We start from the raw sequence: 19784 nt of genomic DNA, 5'->3' as shown, positions 1-19784 counted from the left end.
ACGCTGACTGATTGACTAAAGAAAACATATAGGATATAAGTCCTAACGATGTCACAGATATGCCCACCACTGCCACTGCCCATGCCTACTGCCACCCCGGCCCAGGGTCTCTTTGCTGCTCGTAGTGTATCGATACTTAGTCATGCTCCTTTAGCCCTGCCTCCACCTGGCCCGCATCCCCTTTGCCCATGCTCACACGTCTTCACGTGTTCTTCTGGAAATGGACATCGGATCCCGTCATGACACTGTTCCCCTGAGCGTCCTAGAGCTTTCCTGTCACGCTTTGAATCAAGTCTACACGCCCCTGCGTGACCTGTGAGGGTCTGCACAGTCTGAGCCCTGTTGCCCGGAACAGCTACTCCTGTCAGTTCCCTTTCCCCGTCGTCCCCTGCTTCATTCAGCGCCCCCAGCACCCCAAGGCCTCCCCGCAGCGCCGTCCTCCCGCCCAGAACTCCTCTCCCACTTCTGCCTGGTTGGCCTCTTCCCGACTCTCGAGGACCATCCTAATTAGGTCATCTGCTCCTCTCTGTCTCAGCTTTCGGTTTTCTTCCCAGCACTTTGCTCAAGCTGCAATTACAGCAGAAGCCTTCTTATCTGATGCAACAGGGACTGCAATTAGATTATTTTAAAACGATGGTTAAAACAGAGACTCACCAAGAAAATGACTCATAACAAGGTATTTTCTTTGAGCTTAAACTACCTAAGTGCACATGTATTTATCCATCTTTTGATGTAGTGGGAACTTGAGGACATTTTTAAAATACGTGCAAGTACAGATATTTAGTGCGTGGTTTTCCCCAATCTTTTAGTGTTGTCTCGCCTACACCTAATGTGACAGTATTGTTAGGGGTGCATCTCTGAGCCTTTCAAAAGTAGTTAACTTAGTTTCTAAATAAATAAAACAGCTTTTTTTTTTGCACTCATATTTCATCAGTGTGCATAATTTTTAGTTGCATTGTCCAAATATAATAAAAACACAGACATATAAATAGGTTTGGAAATGAACAGAATTGACTCCTACTGTGCCTTAAACCAAAGCTAGTCTGAGCAGGGGTAGATGGGCTGGCAGGAGGAGAGACTACTGACCAGGTGCTTTCAGCCGACCAGGGGCATCAGTTGCTGTGTGTCCTGAGAGAAGGGAGAATGAAGGTCAGCCCAAAGGGATGATGGAGTAGAAGTTAGTTGAGAGAGAGTTTATTGCCTCTAACTGATTGTTGGCTTGTTGATTGCCTGTCCCGCATGCCTATCCAGCACATAGCACAGTTCTTGGCACGAAGAAATCCAATCAGTGCCAAGGAAATGATTAAAAAAGTGAGTGGACCATTTTCCTCCTTAAGAGAAGATTTTTGTTTCCTCATCTGTGCACTAGCACGGTCATTTCCAGCCCCAAACCCTGTTACTACAAACTGTGTATTCGTAGGTGTCAAGTTCTAACTACGTACACACTTAGAACGTTACATCATTGCCCTCCCTCGCACCCACACGTAGAACAGCCATTACCACGGCCACACCACCACCTACCCTCCCCCCTGGGGCTGTGTGTTGGTGGAGGATGACCCCTCCTCCAGGACCCCTTCCAAGACAGGTAAGGGGGTAGCAAGGCCAGTTGCAGGCTGTAATGCTGGAGCTGTGGAATCCTTACTAGATTGTTTCTGGGGTGCTGGGCAGGCCGAGGGCTGCTTTGAGCACGAGTAAGAGGAGCCTCTACTATGAATCTGAGGGGGAAACCTGCCTTGTTTGAGACATTGGGCGGAATTCCCCCTCCTCCCCCATTGTCGTCGGTTGATCTTTTCTGGTTCCCGTAGTTCCAAGATCTAGAGAGCCAGGACTAGGTGAGAGGCTCAGAGAAAGAAGCTTTCGGGGGTCCTCCAGCTTGTAGGAGCCCACAGTGTGGGTTGGTGCAACGGCCACAGAGTAATAAACGTTAGGCTTTTTATTTTTCCTTCCATTTATTCCTTTGCCTATTTTCCTCTCCTATTTAAGGAAAGGAAAAAGAGGAACTGATTGAGGATCTGGAGATCCTGGTTACCAGAATAATAACAGTGGCAACAAATGATGATGATGGTGATGATGATGAGAGTGGTGATTTCTAATGTTACTAATAGCTTCTTGTATGTATCGAGCCCTTTGATGTCAGGAACTAGACTACACATTTTTATATTCATTACCTTTTAAAACCTCTCTGACAGCCCTGGAGGGTACACACTAGTATTGTTATTGTTGGTGTTATTATTATTATTTTATAAGAAGAAGGGCCGAGGCACAGGTAAGTGGAAGTCATAGAACCGATAACAGCAGGAGAAGAATTCAAATCTGCTTATCTGATCCGTGCTGCATTATCTTACATTGTATCTAATGCCATGACACTCACTGCATAATTAGCATATTGATTTAACATATCCCACGCTTTCCCTTATAGTATGAGGAAAGGAGAGCCAAAGCCCTCGACTTCCGGCGGAACATTCTAATGTGATGAGGGGGACAGACTCACAGACCACAAATACAAACTGCGAGAGCAAATGAAATAAATCTTACAGTTGAAGTACAGTGTGTATTGCAGGCACCCCAAGAGGGAGGCCAGGGCAGACTCCCAAGAGAAGGGTCTTAAAGGACAAGCACTTTGTCCAAAGTCCAAGGCAGAAATGCCTAATTACAAGGTACACACTTTGTCCTCCCTTGATCCCTGCAAGGTGTCATTGTCATCCATATCCTGGTGTTCCTTCCCGTGGAGCCCAGGGCAGCCTCGGAATCCTCAGTCCAGCCACCACCACAGTCGGAGGGAGCTGTCCTGTGAGCTGGAAGCATGTGCGTGCTTGGTCTCGGGAACAGGACAGGAAGGCCTTAGTCTCCTCATTTCCATCCGCTTTCTAGACTGGCCCCCTTGGACATTTCCCACCCGCCTCTCCTTGCTCCTCCAGTGCCGAGGCTGTTCAAGGGGTTTTCAAACTTCTCCTCACACTGGCTGTCACCTGGGCTCCAAGCTGCGAAGGCCCCGCATCAGCGCAGGGTGCTGTGACAGCGTCCCAAGAACATCTGTAGGGTCAGGACCTGCCTGTAGTAACACTGTGGACCCCAGGAGGGCTGATGCTTCCAGCTATACCCAAAGCGTGGAGGGGGATGGAGGGGGTGGAGAGAGGGAAGGAAGTGATTCTTCTATCTCAAAAGAACCCAAATCTCCAGAGCAGAGGTAGAAGGATCATGAGAAGCCATCCAGGGCGCACTGGCCTGTGACTCAGCTACCCTTGGGGCCCAGTGCACAGGCCCACCCTGGCCTGCCTCTCTGCCGGAACGCGCCAAACCTCTTCCTGTTGCTGGGCCTCACGGTCCTCACTGGTAAAAACAACGAAGACTTGGCCACAGTTCCCTGCAGTTCTAACACTCTCGTGATTCTCCGTGACAGAGTGAGAAGTAGAGCAGCGCTGGGCTGGGGGCGGACAGCATTCTACCCGGTGAACTGACCACAGGTGCTTGTGCATGTGGTACGGGATCTGACAATGCTTCCAGTAGCCACCTTCCAACACAGCCCCTCGCTGCACAGATAGGAAAGCAGAAAACCACAAACGCCCAAACTACACAAAGCCAGAAAAGCAAAACTATGATTCAGGAGCAGGCAGAGGTGTTGGCCGCGCCAAGATCAGGGGAGAGGAGAGATGCGGACGCGGGGAAGGCAGGTGCAGATGAATTTGTAGCTACGCGTCACTTTTGAAGTTGCCTGATATCCAGCAGAGGCTGGGTGGCCTCAGCTGTCACCCAGAGGAGCCCGGCCATGCTCTCTGCAGTGGGAAGAGTCCAGGTAGTAAAAGCTATCACAGAGCGGAGTGTTTACTAAACATTTGCATTGCTAACCATGGGCATCTATGTTTTTACTTCCCACAGCCATAGCACAAAGAAGGTACTGGGCTCTCTATCTACAGATGAAGCCATCAAGGTTCAAGGTCACAGAGACACGGCTGCTCTGAGAGTCACACCCAGGTCAGTCTGAACTTCAGGCTTGTAGCCACACCGCCTTCAGAAGAGCAAACATGGACAAGCTGGCTTCCTCTTTACACCGGCTCTCCTGTGATGAGAATTTCCTCACAGCCCTTCTGCACTTGTTCTGATCCTTCGAGATCCCACTCAGATGCCACCACTTCTGTGAGAGCCGCAGTCAGAATCAACCCAGCTCCCCCTGGGCTCCCAGCGCTCTCCGCTTCCCCTCCCATTAGCGCACTTAGCACCTTCTGCCCCGTGTTGGAGTTAATTGAGTCTGATCCTCCCTCCGCTCTGCACCCAAAGCAAGTTGTTTAGACTTTCATTAGGTACTTAGCATTTTTTCATCAATGCTAGCTGGACCTAGATTTATCTGCTATCGTACACGGTGAGCCCTTCCCTGAAGGACAGGAGCTGTCTTAGGAATCGTCTGTGTACACTACATGTAACAGTGCTTTGGGACCCAATGCTTTCTCAGTAAAGCTGGTTTCTCCCTTCTGCCCGAGCAATGGACTGCGACACTCCCCTGTGTACTTTTCCTTGAACCATTTCATGCTCAGGGTCATGGAGCAATGTCGGGCAGGGTCAGGATTTCCCGTGTGGAAGGAAGTTCTCTCACTTAACCGAGGAGGTGGGGCAACTGACCTTTTCTCAGGCCACTGCTGTCCCTGTGGTCCTCTCTCCTTCCATGTAGGTCTGTCCACTTGTGTGCCATTGCTTTAGGGAAAGGATGGCTTGTCTTACTCTGTAGTTAATGACTTCCTTCTTCCTGGGAGGATAAAGCTCTGATTTCTATGATAAAAACTCTTTAGAGATAATTTTTTAAGGGAAGGAAGCTTCAAGGCCTACCTGGGACACTTGGTTTCATGTGTCTATGGTCACTCCTGGCTGGACATATGAGAGGTCTAGAGCCATGGTTTTCAACCTTTTTACCCTTGGGAACTGGTAGAAATAGAAGAATTATTTTGGGGACTGTTAAGGCAGACAGCACCCTGGGCATAAGTGAATTTGTCTAAAATCACTGGGTCTTAGATGAGGGTGGCAGGGAATTGCGGACTGGCAGGGAATTTCTGGCGGACCGGTCCTCAGACTGGCAGTTGAAAAACACTGATTTAGAGCTTGATGGTGGACAAACTGGGTTCAGTTCCCCACTCTGTCCCTCAGGCAAGTTAATTAGTTACTCTTAAACCTTTGCTTCCTCCGCTGTGCTATAGAAATAGTAATAGTACCCACCCAACGGGGCTGCTCTGAGAATAAATGCATCTAAAATGTGTTCTTAGCACAGTTCCTGGCTACTATTTTGTCTGCTGCTGTAGTTGCTGTTATTGCTGTCATTGAGTCGCTGTTGTGGTTGCGTTTTGTAAACACACCATCTCGCTGCTAAGAAACATAAGAACAACATGCAGCTGAAAATTTCACCTCTGCAGTTAGGAGGAAACGCAGAATCACATGTAGCTTCCAGTCGGGAGCCTAAGAATAGCTGTAGTTGAGTTTCTGCTTAAAAATAACTTCCATGTATTTCGGCTTTCAGAATCGAAGGCGCTTGAGAGAGCATCTTTATCAATTGTGCCATTTGACAGAGAATTGAAGCTCAGGGAAAAATAGATGTGCAGGTCCTTCAAAATTTGGCCAAGTGAGGGCTCGAACTGAGGTTTTCTGACTCCAGTCCAGTGTCTCTCCTACTGAGCATCTCTGGAGCTACTGTCCTTTATTGAGGTGGGGGATTTAACCGCTGAGTGGCCCTTCCGCTTCCCCCCCAGTCCCCATGGTAACCTGGGCATCAGCTGAGGATGCTGCCTGGCTGGGTATTGAGAAGACAGCTGGAACACATCTCGCCGCACAGACCCGGCTGAGATGAGTCTATTCGTGCTGACAACTTTCCACTCCATTCTAACTGTCCTGCGGCCTCACTCCCACACGAGCTAACTCTGCTGAAACGGTGTGCCAATGTCTATATTAGTAACAGGGGCTAAGGGTCCAGTCCTTTCCTTCAAATGCTGCCCTTGAACGCAAATGCTGGTGAGAATCGTGCTGGCATTTTGGGGTGAGCTTCAACAGTACAAAACGTTAAGAAAAACAGGCTACATTTATTATTCTCCATACAGAGTCAAGGCCTAGCGTAGCTGGTAGATGAAGCAAGACATTGCATGGAAACCCCCCCAGGTGCAACTGTTGGGAAAAGACTCTAATTCAACCCACCAGGTAGCATTACTCACAGCGATGGGGCAAAGTGAACAGTCATATTCTGCCCTAAAGATGTGTCTCCTATGCCTTGCACTGTACAATCTCCCTACTTTTGTTCATGCTGTTCCTTCTGCTTTGTACTATCATTTAAAATTATATAGGACATTGTATTATTTTTTAAAAACATTTATGCCTGCCATTTTGCTGAGTCAGCATAACAACCCAACGAGGCAAGTACTTAACGGCGATTTCAAATCAGAAACTGGAAGGTCAGAGACATGAAAGGTGAAAGGACTTGCCCAGGGCCTCAGAACTCATGTGTATGTGCAGTCAGGTCTTCTTTCCCAGCCTCCGTGTTCAGTGACTTTCCTTGTGTGGGAGTCAGTAGCACCTCCAGACTGACACTGGCCGTGGGCACTTGCTTGTGTTGTGAGCTTCGGCCGGTCACTTGGACAACCCATGCCTCAGTTTCTTCGTATGCAGACTTGGGAATAATCATAGTCTTCATCTCAAAAGATGAGTAGATGAGCCATTCTGTGCAAAGTGCTCAGACCAACGGCTGGCAACAAAATACAGGCTCAGTAAATGTTGCTATAGAAACTACACCGCGTCTGTTCGAATCCTCTTCCTGCCAAGGCTCATCTGAAATGCTGTAAATTGTTATTCTGACTTTTCATAAATAGATACAATTTCTGCCTCTTTTGGACCCTGTAATCATTTGTTCTTTGCTCGCGGCACACAACGTGTTCCGCTGTGCACTGGGGATAACTGTAAACTTGTTTTTCTTGTCTCCACCTTCCTCTTGCCTGTGAGTGCTGTGGCAACGGAGAGAGAGCTCTGGGGTAAGCATGCCCCCTGCAGTGCCCAGGATAGTGCTTGATGCCAGTGAGGAGGGCAGCCAGAAAAGGCTAGTTACACTGAATTCAAGTGAGCCCAGAAGCCCAGTTCCCACTACGCCCTAGAATGTTAGGGCTGGAAAGGCTCCTAGAGGTCAGCCATCCTGCCCTGATGCTGGGTAACTGGGCTGCCGAGAGAGGGAGAGATACTGTCTAACCCAGCAGTCGTCAACCTGGTCCCTCCCGCCCACTAGGGGGCATCCCAGCTTTCATAGTGGGCGGTAGCGGAGCAACCAAAGTATAAATAAAAAGATAGATTTAACTATAGTAAGTTGTTTTATAAAGATTTATTCTGCCAAACTTAGCGAAAATCCTACATAAAGTACTTGGTAAGTCATTATTATTATATGCTTTAACTTGCTATAACTCTGCTTCATAAATTTTATAAAGTAAAGTTACTTCCCTACTTTATAAATCACCATTACTGTGGAACCGGTGGGCAGTTAGAAAATTTTACTACTAACAGATACAAAAGTGGGCAGTAGGTATAAAAAGGTTAACTACCCTGGTCTAAAGTCATGCAACGTGGTAGCGGAAGTAGGAGCAGAAACCAGACCTCGACACTACCAGCAACCCTGGGCTCCACCCCAAATCCCTGTCTGTCTCTCTCTCCCCATGGAATGAAGGAGAAAACAGCCCATGTACCTGAAGCAAAGGGGGCAGAATGGAACAAGTGACGGCACGCGGTGAGGCTTTAGCAACACCAATTCTCGACGAATAGAGATGTGTTAGGGACATGTATCCAGAAGCCTACCAGGGATGAAGGACATGAATAAATTATACAGCTGTGGGCAGTTTTTCTGAACTGGTATCTCTTTGCTGCATGAATGGGTCAGGAGCCCTGCAAAGGAGAGGCTTCCGGGTTCTGAATGTATTAAACCTTGAAAAGGTTTTCTTCCTCTTTCCTCTTAATCCAAACTGGAGCCCTCAAATCCTGGGCTCCAGAACACTCTCTTCTTGACGTTGGTATTTGGACACGGAAGACACTCAGGTACACAAGGTCTCTGTCTCTGCATGTAGATGCCGTTTCGTGTAGTTCTCCATGTGATTATCTAACCTGGTGGGGGCCAGAAAAGGTCAAGTCCTTGTCAGCCTGTGCCTCCAGAGCCTCTTTTCCACTGACGACTGTCATGTTTGCTTTCCCCCTTGTTGAAGTTTCAGGTGATGTTTAAAATGTAAAATGAATCAGAGGTACGTCTGTACTGGTCAGCATGACTTGCCCAGAGAAATGCTTTGATTCCTGGTACTGTCAAATCCTGTCTTCCAAAGCCAGATAAAGTCTGTCTTAAGGTGTTAAGCTCCCTATCATCTCTGATGTAAATGCTTTGGGGGAGGAGGACCAGGGAGAAACTACTTTCTCAAGGTAGTGGGGGGTGGGGGCGGAGGGGGCTTTAGAAGAGCTGAGTAAGCAGGCACAGCCCAGGGCTGGGAGACGGCTTGCTCCCACGATGGTGCCCAAGGCTGCCCTTACCCACAGAGAGAGCCACTGAAAATGGGGCACATCACGTGCCAAGTCATGGCTAATGAGAGATGATCGTTCATGAAGAACAGCCTTCCTGGGGAGAGATGCCCAGATGCCACGCAGCTCTGACCTTGGACTTTGAGGGAGGTCACCTTCTTCCTCTGATCTGTATATCCACTACATGAGTCATTTTTTTAAAAACACACGAATGTCGAGGATAAAAAAATGTGCTTACAACAGGTAAAACTGAAGGCAGGAAAAATACTTTTTGCAAAGAAAATTCAATTGGAGGTTATTTCTAACTATTGACTGTCTTGCTGGTACCCATTTGTTTCTTTTTGATTATTAGGGCCAGTTTGGTGGTGGTTGTTATTTTATTACTCAGTTCACACATTGGTTTAACATACTGTGGAAACGATATTTGATAAGCTTTCAAAAGCTCACACACCCATCTTACAGACACCGTAAACCACATGTAAGTCAAATTTGGCACTAACTTATTATTATCTTTGCTCTGAAGAGACACTTTCTCAATCCCTCTGATTTATATCAATTTCCGAACTACTCCGCAGATGAGCCATTAGGTATATTGAATGCATACTTTTGGAGTGGCACTTCTAAATGTAAGTTTTCCCGGGGCATGATTGAGCTGTCATGACACAGATGGATCCCATTACTTGCAAACAATGCCATTTTCTGTCCTATCCACACCTTCTATGTTGATGGCAGTAACAGAGGTAAGACTGAAAATTGAATTGAAAGACCTATAAATTATGATGTTTGGTGGATGTATAAGATTGATCGTGCTTTATTATTGTTTGTTTTTCATCATTACACTTAATCAATGCCTTCACTTTTTAAAAAAATAAAAAACTGTATTTACTTAGAAGCATTCAGAATGTCAACAAAACAGCTGCAACTTTTTAAAATTTTTTGTAATTACAGAATAGTATTCAGTTAACAGAACAACAGTTATTTTTTATAAGCTGCGTCAGAGACTAGTGAAGATGAAAAAAACTACTGCCCCGTATATATAACTAGTTTGCACTGTGCACCAACAAGAACCTGCTATAACTTCCATGCCAGCTTCCATCCCCCATACTGTCCCAGGCGAGGTTAGTGGCTATTGAAAATTCCACCAGGACAGGGCTAGCCAAAGACACATTTGGTAGTGTGTTGGCTACATAGGAAAATACACCACACAATTTAAAAACTAATCTTACACAGCTTTAGATTGCAATTTGTTTCTTTAAAAGGAGTGAGTTGTATGCAGGGAGGTTAAATGCTTTATTGACAAGAAAAAAAAAGCTAACCTGGACCAACTTATTCATCATCATAATTTTTATCTTCTCCTCCTCCTCATCCTCTTCATCCTCCTTATCCTCCTCATCTTCCTTCTTTTCCTTGCTTTTTTTCAACCTTGACCACTCCCTCTTCACCGCATCAGGCCTTCATTTTTTTTTTTTTTATTGTTTTGTATTTTTCTGAAGTTGGAAATGGGGAGGCAGTCAGACAGACTCCCGCATGCGCCCCACCGGGATCCACCCAGCATGCCCACCAGGGGGCGATGCTCTGCCCATCTGGGGCATTGCTCTGTTGCAATCAGAGCCATTCTAGCGCCTGAGGCAGAGGCCACAGAGCCATCCTCAGCACCTGGGCCAACTTTGCTCCAGTGAAGCCTTGGCTGTGGGAGGGGAAGAGAGAGACAGAGAGGATGGAGAGAGGGAGGGGTGGAGAAGCAGATGGGCGCCTCTCCTATGTGCCCTGGCCGGGAATTGAACCTGGGACTCCTGCATGCCAGGCCGATGTTCTACCACTGAACCAACCGGCCAGGGCTGCATCCGGCCTTCTTGACTCAATGTGCAGTGATATCCTTTTCGTATTTCTCCTTCAACTTCTTTTCACCAGGCTGCTGTCACCTGCAGTGGTGTGACCCCACATCTCCCCCAACTTCATTGCAGCATCACCAGTGGACAGGCTGGAGTGCTCTCCTTTGATTTTGGGGCAATACTCAGCCCAAAACAAAACGAAAAGGCTGAAGGAGAGCTCTTGGGTGTATCAGGATTCCTGAACTTGTCTTTTGTTTCCTTTGCGGGAGGAATATAAGCTTTCATTTCTCTTTCCTAACGGGCCTTGTCCATCTCGGCTGTGACCTCACACTTTCCTTTGTCTTTAGCAGACCTGGTCTTCCAGGTCTCTGAGCACGTCTTAGAAACCTCAGAGAAGCTGAGTGAGGCATCTGGTGCTTCTTCCCGTGCTCCTCTGGGCAGGTTTGCACAAAGAAAGCACAGGGTGATATTTTGCCTCTTGGCTTCTTAGGACCGCCTCTGCCTGTCCCTTGTGCAGCAGGCAGAAGGGCACCACGGACTCCTGCTTGCCCCCTCCCCTGCCCCGTCTCTGTGCAGCTCAGGGCACCGCAGTGGCTGAGAGCGTGGGGGCCAGAAGCAGCCTCCTCCTCCACTTTTTTTTCCCAAGGACACTTGATCCCCTTTCTCACCAGATGCCCCATCAGCTCTGAACATCCTGAACCGTCACTTACTACCACCTAGTACCATATAATAAGCCCCTGCTGATTCTCCGGGGCTCTCCTTTCCTTGAAGTCAGAGACCATCTGCACAGGAATAAGAAGCAGGCCTGCCTCTCCTGCAGTGTGCCGCGCAGTGCACGGTCAGCAAATGCGTGACACGGAAGCTCCCTGCTTAGGCAGCCGGGCGCCTCCACTAACTGACTCTGGCATTCCTTCTGGGAGAGCCCAGGCTGGTCTGCAGAGCCCTCCTCCTCAGCGATCCTGGAAGCCACCACCAATTTATCAGAATGCACGGCCTTGGTATAACCTGTTTTCTGGCCTCACCTTCACAGTTAAAAGCAAAGCTTTTGGAAGTGACCTACTTAAATTGAGATCCTCACACTACCACATGCTTGATATGCGACCAGTAGTCCAGTTGTCCGAGCACCCTGAACCTCAGATTTCCCCACTCTAAGACGGCCAATCCGCTCCTCATTCAGAAGTCTAACTTTCGGCATTTCCTCTTCTATTTACATCAGCCCGAAGGTAGCTGTCTGACCTAGGCCTCCAGGAACACCCTAAACTTGCTCTTCATACTTCTTTCACTGGAGCAGTAATGGGCTCATTTCTTTTCATTTTCCCCAATTACTGTGGGCAGTTACGTTTTTCAGAGCCCAGCGGAGGGTGTGGGCTCTTCGCTGGCCCCTGAAAAATTGGTGAAATAAGTATCCCCATTAACCCATGAAAATTACTTAACATAGTGCTAAGCCTGTGAAAAAGGGCTCAATAAACACGAATTATTTTCATGTATACTGTTAGGTTCCACCATTTCAAGGCTCAGAGAAGAAAGCTTACTACGAAGCTAACTTTTACATATGTATGGTTTAATTTTGGGTTGCTAAGATTCTGTGGCTGCTAAGGATGCCGAAGCTATCTGCACTTTCTCAATTTCAGAGAGCTGCATTCCTTGAAATAGAGCCGTAGTCTTCTTTCACATAAAACCCGACGTGGGACAACATACGTAAGAGGCCCCTGGCAGCATGGTTTGGGCCACACCATGTTAGCTAACAGTGCCGTCCAGCAGCCCAACCTTTGCTGACAGCACCCTTGCAGGGACCCATACCAGGTACTCTCCCGGGTTACTGGAGCCCCATTCTCTTCTGAGTACCCATGGCCAAAGCATTAGCCCAGGAGGTCTTTTAAATGCAAACCGCTGGGCCCACCCGCAGAATTTCTGATTAAGTGGGGTGGGTCTCAGCAAGTTGCATTTCTAAACTGGTTTCGTGCTGCTGGTCCAGGACCCTTTGAGAAGCCCGACCAGAATGAAGGAGGTAAAGAGGAACGTGCTTGCCTAGGGAAGGCACCGCAAGTTCCATGTATCGGCTCCCAGGCCGGTGATGATCTCCATCTGAATCCTGCAAGCTGTGTTTGCAGCTAATTCTCATTAAAGCCCAGAGGTTGTTCACTGAAGTGTCAGCGGCAGGACCTCGCTGAAGGATGAAGAAAGCAAGGCTTCTGCATTGTGCTGACAAAGCCTGTGATTTTCCTTCTTTCTCAGTTGACAATTAGTGGAACGACTTGACACTTGAATATCTCACAGTTAATGCCATCCTTTTGCAGGACACTTGGTGTTTCCCTAGAGTGCTCGCATCTATATTATTACATGTGATTCTTATAATAGCTGCTTTGGGGAAGCGGGGCAGGAATTAGCATCTCTCTTTGAATGACAAGGCAGAGTCAAGAGTCAACCAGGACCCACCCTGATCAGGCAGTGGCACAGTGGATAGAGCATCGAACTGGGATGCGGAGGACCCAGGTATGAGATCCCGAGGTCGCCAGCTTGAGCGCGGGCTCATCTGGTTTGAGCAAGGCTTATCAGCTTGGACCCAAGGTCTCTGGCTTGAGCAACGGGTTACTCCGTCTGCTGAAGTCCCACGGTCAAGGCACATATGAGAAAGCAATCAATGAAGAACTAAGGTGTTACTACAAAAAACTGATTATTGATGCTTCTCATCTCTCTCTGTTCCTGTCTGCCTGTGCCTATCTATCCCTCTCTCTGTCTCTGTAAAAAAAAAAAAAAAGAGTCAGCCAGGACCCAGAATCCTCAGTTCATTGCCGGGTCCCTTTCTGTGACACCGCATCGTCTGTGATGCAAGTGTCAGTTCTGCCTTTGAGCTCCCTCCATGCACGAAGCCTCAGTGTCTTTCAGACTGTCACAGATGCTTGGAGGTCGATGGCATCATAAGGAGACCTACTAATCAGAAGGGTCTCAGGCATTTGGGAATACAGATTCCACTGGCAGCCTCAGGAAAGCTTGGGACTCTTTTCTCAAACAATACAGATGTGTAAAGACATAATAAATATACATAAGGTGTTAGGTTGCACAGAGCAGTCTGAGGCCACGGTGCCCTGTGACTGCAAAGGGCACCGTTCCCAGGGTCTTCACCGTGGTGCTGTAGAGACCATTCACAAACCATGGACGCAGAGCAGAGGTCACAGAGTCACATTTTTGGTTTGTTGCCTGTTTGGTTTTTATGATTATTATCAGATGAGTAAACTTAGATCCAAGAACCTAAACCATTTGTTTTAGCTACCACAGCCAAATAAGGGTGTTAGAGGGGGGACTAGGATTTCCAGAAGGGTGTTATGGAAGACAGCAGGTATTGGAGACAGGACCCCTCACTCTCAGCTTATCTTACGTATTGGCTATCAGGCCTTACTTAACGCTTTCAAGATTCACTTTCCCTGTTTCACAAATAGGAATCAAAAATATCAAATAATGTAAAAGATTGTATTCTGATAGGCTGCTATTAGCCTAAATGAATGAAAATATGTCAAGTGCTAACACAAGGTGTAGCACCTAAGAACTATGAATTTTCTGGCTCCCGGGCTATGTTTTTCAGCTCAAGTTCATTTGTAACAATTGAATACATTTTCCTTTTTGTTAGGACAGGTAGTGGGTAGCATGTATAACCAGCAGCCATGTACATGCTGGTCCTCCAAAGTGTATATATCTATATATCATTATAGATGTCAGAGCAATGTCATTACTTATGACTGCGCTTAGTTGATCAGATGCTGCTTTAAGTGCTTGTGCATTGTCCCATGTAGAATCTCAGGGACATGTGTCCCCTCTTCAGTGATGGATGCAAAAATAGCAAAGGAAAAGGCTCACTAAAGGCAAGAAAGCCCCATCAGTATCTGGTTCTCCATGCAGTTTTGAAAGCTTTTTTTTTTAGCTTGTGCAAGATTCGTTCTTCACACTGCAAAGGAGCCACATTATACTTCCTAATCTACAGAGGGCAATGACCACCCAAATAGTTTGTTCTGTATTTGCATCTAATTCACATTTAAAGTTAAGCAGAATTTATAGGTCATTTCACTGCATACATTTTATTGTGTATTAAATGTTAAAAAACCCCAAGATCCTTGTTTTTGTTCCTCGTTGAATCCTAGAATGCCAGAAGTGGAGAAAACCAAAGGCTTCTATTTCCTTTCTATCCCAGGCAAGAAGTGGATGCTCTGGGCTGGGGGAATGTCTTCAAGGTCAACGGTGAGGACAGAGCAACTGTCAGCTGCAGAGCTACACTTGAACTTCAATTGGCTGGCTCCAAATTCAATGTTGTCACTGTGTTTTTCCTGTCCTGCCTCAGATCTGAAGAGTCCAGAAAGTCCAAGCACTTGTAGTGGCATTCTCCCACTCTGGTTTTTTTTTTTTTTTCTTAAAAGAAAGTTCGTGGACAGTAGGATAAAGATGCACATTCCTCTTTCCATTTTCAATAAATGGTGGCTCCTGGTTCTGCCTGTTGCCTTGATAAAGCTCCCATTATGCTCACCCTCACCCACACCTTTCATGTTATATGAGCAGCAATCCCTCTTTCTTGCTGGTGCCAGGGGCCACGTCACTGCCCAGTTCTCCTTCGTGTCTTTCTGCAGACACACAGCTCCCATCTTTGTGACCTTCTCAAAGTGTCCTTTTAAGGGAGGTCTTTCCTGCAAGGGCAGTGCCCTACATCAGCCTGCTACAAGTGAGTAAGATCTTCAGACTCCTCGATTCTACATGACTGGCTTGGTAGGATAAAATAACCAAAACGTTCAAATGACTTAAATACAAGTTGAGTTTGATGCTTCCTGATTTTTCTATTTCAGGACTCAACTCTCATTCTGTCTAATGACTCATTGGTGCCACGGCCCCTTCCCTGTGGAATCTTGGGTTAAGTATGCCCCGTGAGTGAGACATTTCCTGTTATTAAAATTGTTAACAGTCAAGAGGGAAAGCAGTTGAAACCAAACTGCATTTCTGAGCATGGTTTTCTCAAGCAGTTAAGATCTGCTCCCGGCCTAAGTGAGGTCACGGCTGTATGTTACCTAAGTCTGCGCGAGTAGACAGCTGTGTGAACCTGATGAGGTCATTCTTCTGACATGCTTCCATTGTTAGCATCGTCAGGAAATGCCATCTTTGAAAAAGTGGTGAACAAGTTTCTCTTGTGACTAAATAATTTTATATGTTTGGAAGAGAAAAACCTAGTTCTCTACCTGCACCTGCTTTTGTAAAAAGTGCTGAACACGCACAGCTCTCCATCGGCCGGTGTGTGATAGTGCCACAGAGGGTAAACACTTCCGGAGTGAGGCGTTGTCATTTATACTGTCTCTGTCCTCCTTGACTCTCTGGAACGGAACCTGATGCGCAGCAGGCAATGATAGCTGGTTGCTAATGAACAATCCTGAGCATTCATGTATCTTGTAACTCCTTTCAGGATGCCTGAGGGGCTAGGGTGTTTTATTTGTTTTTGTTGGTTTGGGTCCCCAGGCAGCTTCATACCTGGTGGGTCTAGAGTCTCTCCTGGGCCCTCCTTCCACGTCCTGGGCTGCCATTCCTCCCTCCATCAGCAGCCTTTGTCCCCTCCTCCAGTCTACACTCACCTGCTGTTTTCCCTACCTGACATCTGTTGTTTGGTGACCAATGCCCGAGTTCACTGACCAAGCCTGTTAAATCACTCAGCTCCCATCTAGACAGCTTTGGAGCCAGCGTGCCTGCAGGGTGCAAGTGTGATGTTATGCTTTCATCCGGCTTCGAAGACTTTTTATGCTGCGTTTGTCTACTTGACTGTTTCCCAAATGTTCAGATTGTTTAAAGTCTGAAAGCGTGCAGAATGGGAACGTACACCAGACAGAATGAAAGCTACCCCAGAGGTTGTAATGTTCCTACTTAGACAGTTTAAAACCAAGACCTTGCCATTAAACCCTCTATCTCAGCCCCACAGAGAGTTCTAGTCCATCCATTTCCACCCTTCTCAGGTGACAAAATTAAGGCGAATTTCAAAGCAAATAGTTTATCTCTGGAAAGAAAACTAGTATACAAGAAACCAAATAATCAGTGTTATTTCTGAGTTGTTATTACATTCATCTCACACACAAATCTAGGCTCTTTTGATATTTATAATGAATGACAGCATTCCAAGTGTAAGGGACAGCTTGAGGAACATGAGGAAGCCAAAAACAGAGGGTGCATGTGACGGTGGGGGGGGGGTGTCGGGCTGCCAGCTGCTTAGGTGGAAGGAGCAGAGAGATTAGCAGGACTTCAAGGAAAAGAAGGTGGAAAGGAGGGTACACTTAACAGACAGAGAGAGGAGGATAAGCAATTTTAATTGGCCATGTAAGCTCACTGGAGGTACAAGATGAGAGGAGTGGCCTCCCCTGAAGTATACTTTGCTTGGCTACTTTTGTAAGGTCTTACGGACTGAAAGTGGGTGGCTCAGTCAAAGGCAAGGAGATCAATGAAAGGATTGGGGTGTATACCAGCACACCTGCTCTCCCTAATCCCAGTCACAAGGACCAAATCACATCTTTTCATGTTTCTGCTCAGGAGACCTGAGCAATAGACTAGACAGCCAGAAGCAGAGGTGACACTGGTGTCACACTTCGTGATAAAAATATCGGTCAATGACACACCACTCTTCCCTAGAAAGAAGAAGAGTCAGCAGCCCATGTTCCCAGGAGACCACATGGCTGATTCACCCACTGCCTGAGAACAAAATGGCAGCTACTATGAGAGTCTCACCCGCATGTTTAGCAGAAAAGTTGCATGTCCTGGACTCAGACGCACCCTGGACTCTTCATTTTGATATTTATTGTCATTTTTTAAATTTAGATTGACTTTATAGACTTGCCTCAGAATGAAAGATACAAATAGACTAAAAGTAAAGGGATTGAAAAAGGTGTTTCATGCAAATGGAAAAGGAGGTTTAGCTTTTAAAAAGAGGAATGGAGCATGATTTCACCTGCTCTCCAATTTTTTTGAGCAATTGATTTCTTGGCTCAGAGGAATCTCTTTGAATTAAATATCCAATAGACTTTCTGGTCAATGCCATGAATCGCCTTTATGCCCATGGGCAGGAAATTTTCTCATACATCTGTGCTTTTACTCATAAGTATCCTTCTGCCTGAAATGTCTTATTCTCCCAACTTCCCCAATAATAAGTACTAGAAGACAAGTGGCAGCAGCAGCAGACTTGACAAACACTCAAGTACTTGCAAAGAGCAGAGAGCTCTGCTGAGTTCCTAACATATTGACCTCACTTCAACTTCCCAACAATAAAAATTTCATCATCTCCAGCTATAGATGGGAAAGTTGAGATTTAGAAGGAGTAAATAACTTGCCTAGGTTCACAGTCAGTCAAAAAACCCAGAGACAGAAATCTCAGTGTGTACATTCGCCCCGACTAAACTTTGTTTTAAAATTTTTTAAATACTATTTATATCTTTATAACTCAACTAATTTACACATGGGTTGCTACCTGTGGGTGGGGCGAAGAAGGGAGAGAGAGTTTTGCAAAGTACCTGAAGCCCTAAGGTTCACCCAGTGGTAGCCGGTGTTGCCTGACAAAGCCATCCGTTTAGAGGAGTTGAGAAATGTCCCGTGCCTGCTTTTGTCAGGAAGCAGATCTAGGAGTCCCTGTGTTTCTTTTTTATTATTATTTGGTTTGGAATCTCTGAAAGCTGCAATGCTAACTTCAGACCTATATTTTAGTGTCTAAAAGAGGTTCCAAGAAGTCTTTTCCTCTCCTGTGGTAGGGCTTCCACTGGGCTCAAAGCCAAGAACCATGTCCTCAGGAGAAAGGAAGAACCCTTCCAGAAGTGTAACAGTCTGCTCGGCTATAGAAGAGCCACCCCTTCTGTGCATTGCTGTCAAACACCTACCATCAATGTCTAAGTTTTCTCTTTGGGAGTGCTTCATAACCTCAGGTACAGATGGCATGTACGTCCTTTCTGGTCATTCCTGTAGCATTTTCTCTTTTGTGTGGACCCCTTGTTCAGGAGCTTCCTTGTCAAGTTCCAGGGACTTGACACCATCATCTCTGTGGATTCTTTAATGACTTCTTTTGTGACCATTAGAAAGAATATCATCAGGGCTAGTCGGAGGCTGATGTGTAATTTGAAACATCTGGAAACTTTCCTCTAATGTTCTTTCAGTCATTTAATCATGAATTTTAAGACCTGGCTTCCTGACTATTAATTTCATGGCATTAGAACCAATGGGTCTATTCAAGTGGGCATGAACCCCCAGCTCAGGTGATTCGGAGTAGAAAGTTGTCTCCCACGACTATTGTTCTTCTGCCTCCATCATGATCTAGTGGGATAAAAAGGTTTTCTCCAAACACTTTTATTCTTGCTATGCACACCATGTATTTTGGTAATCACTTCGTTTTGTGCTGTTTACCTTTTTTCAGATTACTTTACTTCCATCCATTTTGCTAAGATTAGCTGTACGTGTAGCTGTGGGCTCAGTTTCAGCACAGTGGTGGAGGTGGACACCCACCAGGGGTCTGGGAAGCCCGCGAGCACAGGGCAGGGGCAGCAGAGCCCTGAGCAAGAGCTCCCTGGCTGTCTGCGGGTTTGTGTGTGAGCCTTTGCCGTGCTGGTAGTTCCGGGACTGAGCGTAGTGTGCCATTCATCCACTATGAGTGACTTCTCTGCCCGTGCCATGGGGCACTGTGTGTGTGTCCTCCCCAACTCACCTTTGAGCTGTTCTTTTCCTTGAAGTTTTGATTACTGTCCAAGAATGTTCTCCACCTTTTGAATTCAGCTGTATATTAGTTGAATTCATATGGTGACTGTTTCTACCTAATATTCATTCTATAACTATTTATTAAATGGCATTCTATATGCTAGGTACTGTGCTAGGATAAAATATCCTGGAGGAACTCAGAGACTGGTGGGAGGGGAACACAAATAATTAGAATGTAGGGTAAGAAGTATTATGATTAGGAGCCACAAAGGGTTCCAGAGGGAGCACCAAGGGCAGATGTAACTAACCTGGTTGTATAGGGTCTGAGAAGCCCTCCAGGAGGAAGTGTCCCTAAATCTAGGACCTGCACAACAAAAAGGCTTGTGGCAGGTAAAGAATGGAAATATTAGACCCGGGCAAGTAAGCAGCATATGCTAACCTGCAAAGGTTAAGTAGCCTTACACACGTTGCTCTTTCTGTCCCTGCCCCTGCCCTTGAATACTACGAACTCTTACAGTCCCAACATTTCTCTCACCCATAGAGGGTGACCTCAAAATAATAGGGTGTATACATTTGGCATAGTTGGTTCCAGAGTCAAACAGAGCGGAGTTCAAATCCTGACTTCACTACTTCCTTGCTTTGTGACTTTGAAAAAAAAAAAAAAAGAAATGACCATCTGTAAACCTCAGTTTCGCATCTGGAAGTGAAGATTTGAGGTAGTGTCATTACTTTAAGGTTGCTGCAGGTATAAAAATTACC

The 19784-nt window shown here is 46.4% G+C and overlaps 1 protein-coding gene and 2 pseudogenes across 2 annotated transcripts in view; all 3 read right to left on the bottom strand.

Annotated features, from left to right (window-relative positions):
* The window catches only part of GRIA1 (glutamate ionotropic receptor AMPA type subunit 1), a 307663-nt gene that overhangs the window by 163884 nt on the left and 123995 nt on the right, over positions 1-19784 (bottom strand). The window lies entirely within an intron of this gene.
* Positions 10367-11020, bottom strand: LOC136334024 (high mobility group protein B1 pseudogene; annotated as a pseudogene).
* Positions 17866-18644, bottom strand: LOC136334022 (adenosine deaminase-like protein; annotated as a pseudogene).

The sequence above is a fragment of the Saccopteryx bilineata genome, chromosome 4 (genome assembly GCF_036850765.1).
Source record: "Saccopteryx bilineata isolate mSacBil1 chromosome 4, mSacBil1_pri_phased_curated, whole genome shotgun sequence".
NCBI classification, from domain to species: Eukaryota; Metazoa; Chordata; class Mammalia; order Chiroptera; family Emballonuridae; genus Saccopteryx; species Saccopteryx bilineata.
This window is presented reverse-complemented; position numbering and strand designations above follow the sequence as displayed.